Here is a 10,866-nt window from a genome sequence, read left to right on the forward strand (position 1 = left end):
GACAATTATACCAAATGACTTCTTCATTATCCTGTATACCTGGAATGCCATTTTCAAAGAACTATGAACCTGCACCACAAGACCTCATTGTTTGTTAACACTTCCCAGGACCCTATCATTAGCCCTATAAATCCTGCTCTGATTTGCCTTATCAAAATGCAACACTTCACATTTACGTAAATTAAATTGCATCTGCCACTCCTCAGCCTATTGGCCCATCTGATCAAGGTCCTTTGTACTCTGAGATTATCTGCCTCCCTGTCCAATTCACTGGCAACTTTTGTGTAATCTGCTACTTTACGAACCATATCTGCTATAGTCACATACAAATCATTTGTTTCCTTTGTAGCTATAAACTGTGGTGACCCTGGCTCACTTCTGAATGGATATTATAAAGCATCAGATTGGACGGTTGGAAGTAATGTTACCTTTCACTGTGACATTGGGTGAGTATTCAGAATGTAAAGGACTGAATATTGTTAATTATGGACCACATTACTTTAACATTGTGTTTTAAATTATTTTAAATGATTACGTGCTCTTCATTTTTCTGATGAAATTTTTTTTGTGCTAGCAATGAGATAGTCTTTCATTTTAGTATTCAATTGGCAATTTAAAAAATCAAGTTATTGTGATCAAGGCATGGGACTCTAGCAGTGCAACAGGAGGATTAATGCAATGATGGAACAGTTCATTTGACAAAATCCATAATGTGAGATGAAAAATGTTGTTCATGTCTGCTGGATCTTCAAAAGTTTTAAATTATATTTCATGTCACTGCAAAAGTGAGCTTTATTCTGCAATGTTTCTCCTGTGAAATGAACTTGATATTATGTTGAATGAGCAATTTGAGTTTAATCTTCACTATAGCAGCAATTCTTTCATTCTGAATATTCTGCAATTACTTTTATACTTCTTAAAAAATAGTTTATTGAATAAACTCTTACTCTGTGAAACTTAAATTTTCTTTCCTTATCAATGCAGGGGCACACTTTCTAAAGTGAACCTTTATGCCTGTTTCTATTGTAGGTACCAAATTATTGGCAGAGGTTATCGACAATGTACAGCTGACGGTTGGGATGGTGAAGTCCCGTCATGTGAACGTAAGTCATATTTCTCTGTTTTGTAAAATAACTGACTTGCATGTCTGCACAAAATGATTGAGCCTCTTTCAATGAATTATTGCATACTGTTGGTGTACAGGCAAGCTTTGGATCCAACAGAGGTCCCTGGACCGGGCCTTGGATTATTAACAGCACCAACAGCTACTACACCTAGTGACGTGACTGACAATGGAACACTGCCAGCCTGTGTCTTTAAGTGGGTGGGTTGCTAGCATTTTTATTTAGGATTGCAGGTGAAGACTGATGCATGTTGATGTTTCTTTGGTTCGCAGACAGATAGTGCCCTGGTATTGTGAGGTATAGCAGATTAAGGGAAAGCATTGCCTTTGTGTTGCTAGAATATTGAAGACTGAATTCTAAATTTGATATATCATGGCGATGTGGTCACTTTCATTGTAGTCAATCTTCATGTCATATGTTACATGAAAGAAGCTGGTGGACGTTTTGGAATTTTGTAACATTTCTATTTCCTCATTGTATTTTCTGTGCAGCAATAACCTGTGATCACGCTGGAGAGATTCTGAATGGACATTATAAGTTCTTAGATGAGACAGTTGCCAATAAAGTTATATTTTATTGTGACTTTGGGTGAGTATTCGGTAAATAAATTACTGAATGCATTTGGTGATGGACATTGTTATTTTAATGCTGTGATTAAGCCAACTTCAGACAGCCATCTTTCATGCATAGCTTTTCTGATGATGTCTCTGGATGAGAGCTCTGACTATTCTAGTTTAGCATTGATCTGAAGAATTTTGAAGAAGTCTACACCTTTATGATGTTTCTATGATTTTGTTGCTGGGGTTACTTAATAATAGAAAGGTAGAAATGCTGCATATATTAATGATCCCTGGATCCATTATCTGAGATCAATAATGGACATTTTTGTCTGCTAGTTCCCCATAAGTGCTGACCGTTGTATTGTAAATCAGCTCTGAAGGCAGATATATACAGCAATATAGTTTATATATAGCCAGAGCACTACAGAATTTTGCAGCACTACAGAATTGCACTAAAGAAATTTGCAGAATTGAATTCCTTCATGCATCTGCAGACCTAGTCCCATATTTTACATTTCATGCAGTTTATTGCTATATTGATAATTTTATTTCTCTTTGATTCTTTGCAATACTAACTTGGTCAGAGTAATAATGTTGTGTAAGTAAATTTCAGGTTCCTAGTACAAATGGCTTATTTCTCATTTTCTAGATACAAGTTGGTGGGTAGAGCTCATCGACAATGTACAGCTGAGGGGTGGGATGGCGATATCCCATTCTGTGAACGTAAGTTATGTTTCACTGTTTGTGAAACGACTGATTTGCTGTTCAATGTCAAATGACAGACGTGTTGGTTGACATACAAGTTTTCTTCCCAACAACATTTTAACATCCTCCAGCTTGGAATTCTGATTTCTTGTGATGGGGTGAAAATACCTATTTAATGATTTAATCAACTTTATAGGAGCACAAAATGTGAAACAAGAAATGGCCTTTCATTACATCAATTGTGCTCTGTACAAGGAGATAGGTTTTGATGTGCGATGAGACACTTTTAGGTTTACAATGTTAGTGGAGCTTCAGCTGATGCCAAATGCTGCTTATGCCATGGGAGATCTTGGGAAGGAAATAGAAGCTAAAGGTTAAGTCAAATTGATAATAGTCCATACTTTAATCCTTCCCTGAATCTCTTCTGATTCTTCACAGATTTATGATGAAGGGTCTAGGCCCAGCTTCTCTGCTCCTAACATGCTGCTTGCCCTGCTGTGTTCATCCAGCTCTACACCTTGTTATCCCTGAACCTCTTCTCTTCCTTTTCCATTCACACTTAAAGATTCTAATATGCCTATGCCTGTCAGATTTAGTTTCATTAGTGCACCAATCCTGTTGCTTTAGTTGATGCATAAGCGAAAGAAGTAGATAACGATGAAGTGACAAGAATGATGGATGATGATAATTGTGATGGTGCTAAGGGAAAGCAGATAATGCTATTGATATGGATATCCATGATCTTTCAGGTGAATAAGAGAGATACGAAAGTCTCAAGAAATGAGAACGAGGAGCAGTGAGAGACAGGCAGATTGTGTGTGTGTGTGTGTGTGTGTGTGTGTGTGTGTCTGAGAGTCTAAGTTCAGTCATTGGGAGAAATTGCTATTTTGATGGTTTTATTTCTCATTTTCTAGATACAAGATGGTGGATAGAGCTGTAAATGTTAAGAACAAAAAAATCAAGTATTTGTTTAGAAAATTTCACCAACACACTTAGAAAACTATAATATGATCAAAACAAGACAATATGATTTTACAAAAAGGAAATGCTGTTTGGCAAATTTATTAGCCTTCATTGAGGATGTAACTATTGGGGTTGATACTTGACTGCCAGTCAATCATTAATGGTGGTTTTCCAAAAAAATATTTATTACCATGCTAATGTAAGGCTCCTGAGGAAGATAACGGTTCACGGAGCTGTTTCCTTGGTCAAGAAACTGTAAGACATTTATCAATTTAGGTCTCAGATGTTCCAATGACCAGAACCATTAAAGCAACAGAGACTGGAGTTGCACACTGGAAACATAGGGAATCCCAGAGACTGCTGACTCTTTGGGTATTTCCCAGAACATTTAACTTTCAATGGGCAAATCTCCTGCATCTGGCCTCTTTGGGAAGAGTGCATTCACGTCAAAGAATTATGAGAATGCTGCCTTAACTAAACTGAATAATTATGCAGGAGTACTGAGAGGACTAAAAACAAAGTCTAACTCCTGGGTAACTATAAATCTGACTCAGACATGACCACTGACCTCCCCCTCCCCCACAACCCATACTCTTGTGTTCCCTATGCTGACACCATCAGGACTCCTAAAAACCACTCTATGACTGGACTCAACTAACATCCCACCCCAACTCATCCCCTCCCCCACCTTGTTGGACGTGGCACGCTGGAGCCAACACCACCCACACTGCTTCCTTTGCCTAGCGTGACATCGCCTGGACACAACCCGCCTGATTCCTGCCCTTGAACCAAAAGCCCATCTCCCCAGTAATCTGAGACTGCCTCCCGACCTCAGACCCAACAAACACAACAGGTGGCCTGATGCTCCTCTGTAGACCAGACAAACATCCACCAGAGGCTGAAACCCAATATTCTCCATGGGACGTGACACCCCTGGGGCTGGGATGGGGGTGGTGGTGGAGTGCATGGGGCATCTTGGTGAGGGAGCGTTGATCACTATCAGGATGTTGTGGTCAAATGGGCATTCACATTGATTAATGAAATACTAGCAGCAGGATAATAAATAATCACACACACTGTTCAGATTTATAAACTTCATAGAATATGCTATCTACTGCTGTGACAAGGGTGCATGGGCAGAGCTCGAACATTTTCTAATTTTCAGAAGTTTTATGTAAAGAAACACTTAAATATCTTCTGTCCTCCATGGCTACTTGTCCCCAGCATTTAGTTCGTTGATGGATACCTGACATTGGCTGGAATATAATGGGTCCCAATTGAGTGTGGATGGGTGTAGACTTTATGCCCAGATCTTCTCCAGTGACCCCTCCCTATTCCAGACACCTATGCTCTGCAAGCCAGCATAGATCCTCAGGCTGGGCATTGAAACATTCATAGGAGCAGCATCTGCTCCTGGTAGAGTTGCTGATGATGGAGAACTGCCAACCTCTGTCTGGCAGCTCATGAGGAGGACATTTTCCACACCTGAGACTTTGGTTACATGGAAGGCCCATGCTGGTCAAGGGGCAGTTATATCAAAATGGGCCTTCTCCATGGAACTGATGGGGAATCCACATTGGTTCACCAACTGATGTTGATTATTCTGTTGACAGAATGAAATCAGTCTACTATGCTTTTGAATTGTTGTTGAAGATCGTTGTTGGGCAATATAGTGTTGAAAGTGTGAGGGAATGTAGATACAGAGAAGGCCTTGTATAAATAATAACATAAAATGGGGAATGAACATCAATATTGAGATAACTTGGTAATCTGTGCAATAGTGTGGTAGTATATATCAACTTCATGATAAAGATGAGTCAATTGCAATGAAAAAGCTGATGGGGAGTTTGGATTTTTCTGATATTTCTGCCTCTTATTTTATTTTCTGTACAGTAATAAACTGTGGAAACCCTGGTTCAATTCTGAATGGATATTATAAAGCATCAAAATGGACAGTTGGAAGTAATGTTACCTTTTATTGTGACATTGGGTGAGTCTTCAGTTTATTAATCACTGAATAATTTTAGTGAAGCTCTATAATATTATAAAGCTATGATTAAGATAGCATCGGATGACCGCACACTGATTCCATTTGTCATGGAAGATCTTCATCTTAATTCTGAGTGAGGCTTCCATTCCAGTCTTTCAACCATCAAGTTAAACAAAACCATTGGTAATGATCAAGATGGGAAATTTTTACTGTTGGAATAGGAATAGGAATGCAAAAATAAAACTGTTCAAAGTATTAATGGTCAGAAGATCCTCACACTGAGATACAAATCACATGTCCCTCGGTGTGGCTTCTCCAAAATGTTTAACTATTATGTTAGAAGTCATCGTAACGGTGAGTTTAATGTGCTGATGCTTTGTATTTGCACTGTACTTTTATGGAGTGCTTTTAAAACTGAAGTGCAACAGCATTTGATCAAGTTTCACTGTTCTGCTACCCTAGCCCAATGTTTGATTTATTTCGCTTTGTTGATAGATGAATAGATTTTTCCATTATGAACCTTAGAACTCCTACATGTTCTGTCCAGTGACACATTTTCTTGGATAATTTTCATGTCTGATAACAGGTGGATTATCATTCCTTTCTTTAGATACAAAATTATCGGCAGAGATTATCGACAATGTACAGCTGACGGTTGGGATGGTGAGCTTCCATTCTGTGAACGTAAGTTATACTTCTCTATTTTGTAAAGACACTGATTTGCATGCCTGAAGAAAATGACTGAATTACTTACACCAAGTCATCATGTATCATGTCCAAAGTTTCAGTCCCACACTAGTTTGAAATTCTTGAGCTTGGAATTCTTTCGTTGAAAGGAGAAAAAGGTTATTCATTGCTTTTTGATTCACATTTCATATGGACAATGAAATGAGAAATGACCAGTTATCAAATCATTCTTAGTCCTTACAGAAGAATTTATTTTTCTGCCTGAGGGCTGTGTTAGTTTGGGGCAAAGAACTGATTTTCAGTGGGCGATGGAAAGTTTAGGAGATGCTCATTTTAGTTGCAGTTTGGAATTGGCAATTTGGGCCAATGGAAATTAAAGGTACAGGAAATGAGGCAATCCAGGGTAATTATCCATGTTTAAATAATACAGAAGGTGGGGATCTGAATTACCACTTCCTTGTCTGGTGTCAGCCAGATTTGAAGATTGCTGTGACGCACATGTGGCGTTTGCCATGAGGTGAGTCAGTGGATTGTTGTTGGCTGTGTCTGGGGAAAGGAGGGAGTGTTATCAGCTGGGTTGAGGTCGGAGCTATCACCCAGTCTCAAAGATTCTCAATGGTGCGTTCGGAGGATTTCATTTGCCTGGCCCAGGTAGTGCTGTCTGCTGTGAGATGGTGGTGGGCAAAGGAGAAGGCTATAGGATTGTGGGCTGAACCACCTGAGAGCAATTATCCATGAGCCCGTCAGAGGCTAGTTGAACCTCAGAGATTGAATGAGACACTTGTGACTCTCCCTTGACTCCTGAAGACAGCTCAGTAAATACTACAGCTTTGTGGTGGTATTCCTCATGGTCAGTCATGCAGTGCCCAATTATGGTACCCAGTGGAAGGAAGGGGGCAGGGGTCATTGAAAGCCATTTTAACAATGTTACTTGTGACTTACTGCACACAATTTTCTGCGGACTGACTCCACACATCCTCCATCCCAACGCCCATCACTCATATCCTAGGGTTCACTGAAGATCCTTTTGATGTGTTCTTGAGCATGAATGGCAGCAGCCATCAGTCATAGTGACACCACTAGCAATGGTGTGCTGCTTAGCATAGGCTTAAGAAGGTGGATGCAGAATATGTGTGATATTGAATTGCTGTTGAAAATTGGTGCAGGTTCATTCACTTGTTATTCTGAGGTTTTACAGATCAAGAGAAAGTTTGGATTTTTTGTTGTTATATCTCTGAAATCTGAATTCCAAATATGGAATAACCTGCTATTGTTGTCAATTTCATTGTGCTATTCACGTTTGTGTTAAATATTTCAGTGAAAAATTCTATTGTAGAGTTTCAGTTCTGTTTCTAGCTTTACTCATTTGTATTTCCTGTGCAGCAATAACCTGTGGTCACCCTGGGGAGATTCTGAATGGACATTATACAACATCAAATGAGACAGTTGGAAATAAAGTGTTTTTTCATTGTGACTTTGGGTGAGCATTCAGTCAATAAATTATAAAAAGATTTGCCTATTATTTAAATGTTATGATTATGACAAGGTCAGACTGACATCTCTTGTCCATGGCATTTCTGACAATGGCTGAGCATGTGAGCTGTGATTGAATTTTCCAGTTTCATGTTGAACTGAGAATTTTTAAAATAATTGCTATACTGATTAGAGTCAGTGATGATGGAGCTTGAGTCGGAATATTAATGCACAGTTGGAAATGCTGAATATATTCATGACTTTTAGACCCGTAATCTGAAATCAGCAGTGGACTTCAGAGTCTGATGGTTTCTCAACTGTTTAGATTGGAAATCAGCTGTAAAGTGAGATAGAAGCATCAATATTTCTTGTGCACTGTAATTTAAATGGAGTCTGACCAGGCCTTTTTATTTAACAAAAACATAATTGTAGTTGATTCTTCCATTAATCTGCAGACCTAGTCCTATTTTTACGATGTTTTGGCATTTATTGCTATTTTCGTAGAAGTATTTGCCTTTGGACCTTAAAATGTAGCCAGTGAAGGAATATCATTCAAGTGACCTCCTGTTCAATGATAACAAGTGTTTCGCTTGTCTTTTTCTAGATACAAGATAGTGGGCAGAGATTATCGGCAATGTACAGCTGAAGGTTGGGATGGCGATGTCCCATCCTGTGAACGTAAGTTATGTTTCGTTGTTTTGTAAAGCAACTAATTTGCTGGTCCGTTCAAATTGATTGATACACTTCCAGTGAATTATTTTGTAGTATTAGTTGGCATTGACACATTCTTCCCTTCAGTTGTTTGGTATCCTGTCACTTGGGATTCTGATGTCTTGGAATTGGAGAAAACATCAACTCAAAGCTTTACTTAACATTGCATATTAAAGTACATAGTGTGTGAAATGAGAAATGACCATTTGGCAAATAAATCCTGCACATTCTTAAGACTTCACACTTTTGCTCTACCTCAAACTTTGGAGCATGGAATAGAGTTTTGGTGTGCATGAGAAATTAGAAGCTGAAAATGTTATTGGAGCTTAAGGTGATAAGCAAGAGTTGTTTGAGCTTTGGGGAATTCAGGAGAAGCAAGTGGAAGCCAAAGGCAAAGTGTAATCAATTCTCCTAATTTATTTCCTTTTTCTTCCATTCTTGTTTAAAGATCCTACCAGATTTTTGCCCCATTGAATTAACTGCCTTAAGAGAAAGTCATATTAATTGAGATTTGAATGAAAATAATAGACTCTATTCAGGCAATAAAGGTTAAAATGGCATAAGATTTGGTGGTGGTGCTGAGGCACAACAGATTATGTTGCGGAAGTGGAGGCAAGTGATCTCTGAGATAGATCAGAATCTTGGAAGCTATTTTCTCATTTTTGTGATCTCATGACCTTGAAATGATGGAGACTATTAAATTATCAGCTTTGAATATATTTTGTAATAGTGACCTTTTTACAAATACATGGATACCTCAGCTGCTCCATGTCTTTCACCATTTAGAAAGTAAGTGAAGATGGATGTCAGTCAACACTAGGGCTATTGAAGCAAAGGGACCTGTTGTTCTGAGACATTGTGGACTCAGCAGAAGTCCACCAGTTGTGTTCTAATTTTGAAAAAGGTTGTACTAAATTTGAGTAACTTGACATTGTGGGCAGGCTTTGTTGTAGTTATTTGTCTTCATGCTTAGTATCTGTGAGCTGAAATGAAAGAAGCTGTTGGAGATTTTGGAGGTCTGTTACATTTCTATCTGTTCTCATTTAATTTTGTGTGCAGCAATAACCTGTGGTAACCCTGGCGAAATATTGAATGGATATTATAATGCACCAAATAAGACAGTCGGAAATAAAGTTACTTTTTATTGTGACATTGGGTGAGTATTCAGTAAATGTATAAATTATTGATGGACTATATTATTTTAATGTTGGGATGAAGACAATTTAGATGACTGTCATCTCATGTTCTGATTATGTCTGTCTATGTTATCACAGGGTAAGCCTGAATCTTTCATTGTTTGATTATGTTAGTTTTTGAAGGAATTTAAAATGTGACGTGACTTGGCAAACATTTAACGCCAGAGTGTAATTTTGTAAAATGTTTCCCATCTGTCTGGTCGCTTAATTGTTTTTTTAAAAAAAAGTCTGTTGGTATTTTAATAGCGTGCCTGTCTTGAGACCTTGGAATCCATGCCTGGTCAGTACACGGTAATATTTTTCCAATTATCCTGAAGATATTTGATAACAGGTGATTGTTTTTTTAGATACAGAATGCTGGGTCGTGATTATCGGAAATGCACACTTGAGGGTTGGGATGGTGAAGTTCCATCCTGTGAGCGTAAGTTCTATTTCATTCTTTAGTGAAGTCACAAACTGATGTTCCCTGTCAAATCAGAGAGCCACTGCACCATTGTTGGAACTTTGATTTGATTCCACGTTTCTTCCTTACAATATTTGTCCATCTTGGAATTCTGCCTGGAATAGAGGAAATATGCTTGTTAAAGAAAACTAAAGTGTAATTTGAGAAATGTTCATTCATCAGATCAGTTTTTTTTTTGTTACAGAATTTAAGCACCTGTCCAATGAAATCAGTAACTAAATGTTAAAAATAGTTGTGGTAGTACAGCACTTGCTGTTTAAGCCTGACTGATAGTAATAATTTAGAGGAGTTGGCAAAAACACAGATGGACTTCTGTGGTATTGGTGCTGAAGTGGCAAACAGAATGCTATGGAAGCCAAAGTAAATGAACTTTGAGGTAGCAAAGATACTAAATTCACTCTCTCAATTCAGTGTTCTGTCATTTCACTCTTAGTCCCTGAGGATGAAATTTGATTGCTTATATTCTGGTTTGGTGGGTTCTGAGATTACTATTCAATCCAATTAATTTGTAAACTCTGCCACATTTGGAGCAGGTGGTGTTTGGATGGTCAGGTAAATGAGTTGTTGGTGGCATTGTGCACTTTCACAAGAAGTCTCAACATCACCTCTGTGTGAACCTGACGGAGATTTTCTATGTTCAATGCTTACCCAAATTAATCTTCTCCGGTTTTTGGGTCACAAGCTAGGTACTCGCAGGAGTTGATGTATTATATTCATCCCTCCAGAGGGACTTTGAGGACAATCTTAAAACATGTTTGTACTTCACCTGAACAACGCCTGTTATGAATGATTCCCAAGGAGAGCAGTTGCTTCTGGAATCTCATACAAGAATGATTTGCTTTTGTGTGATTATCACCTCGATCCTGGGCAAGTTCGAACTCCCATTGGCTAAAATACTGCATTGTATTAACGATGTTGAAAAATTATGGAAATCGAGTTCCAAAGTTCAAGTAATTTGTTACACTAACCAATTGTGTCATTGCATAGTGTCTTT

This window comes from Stegostoma tigrinum, chromosome 21 (genome assembly GCF_030684315.1).
Source record: "Stegostoma tigrinum isolate sSteTig4 chromosome 21, sSteTig4.hap1, whole genome shotgun sequence".
NCBI classification, from domain to species: Eukaryota; Metazoa; Chordata; class Chondrichthyes; order Orectolobiformes; family Stegostomatidae; genus Stegostoma; species Stegostoma tigrinum.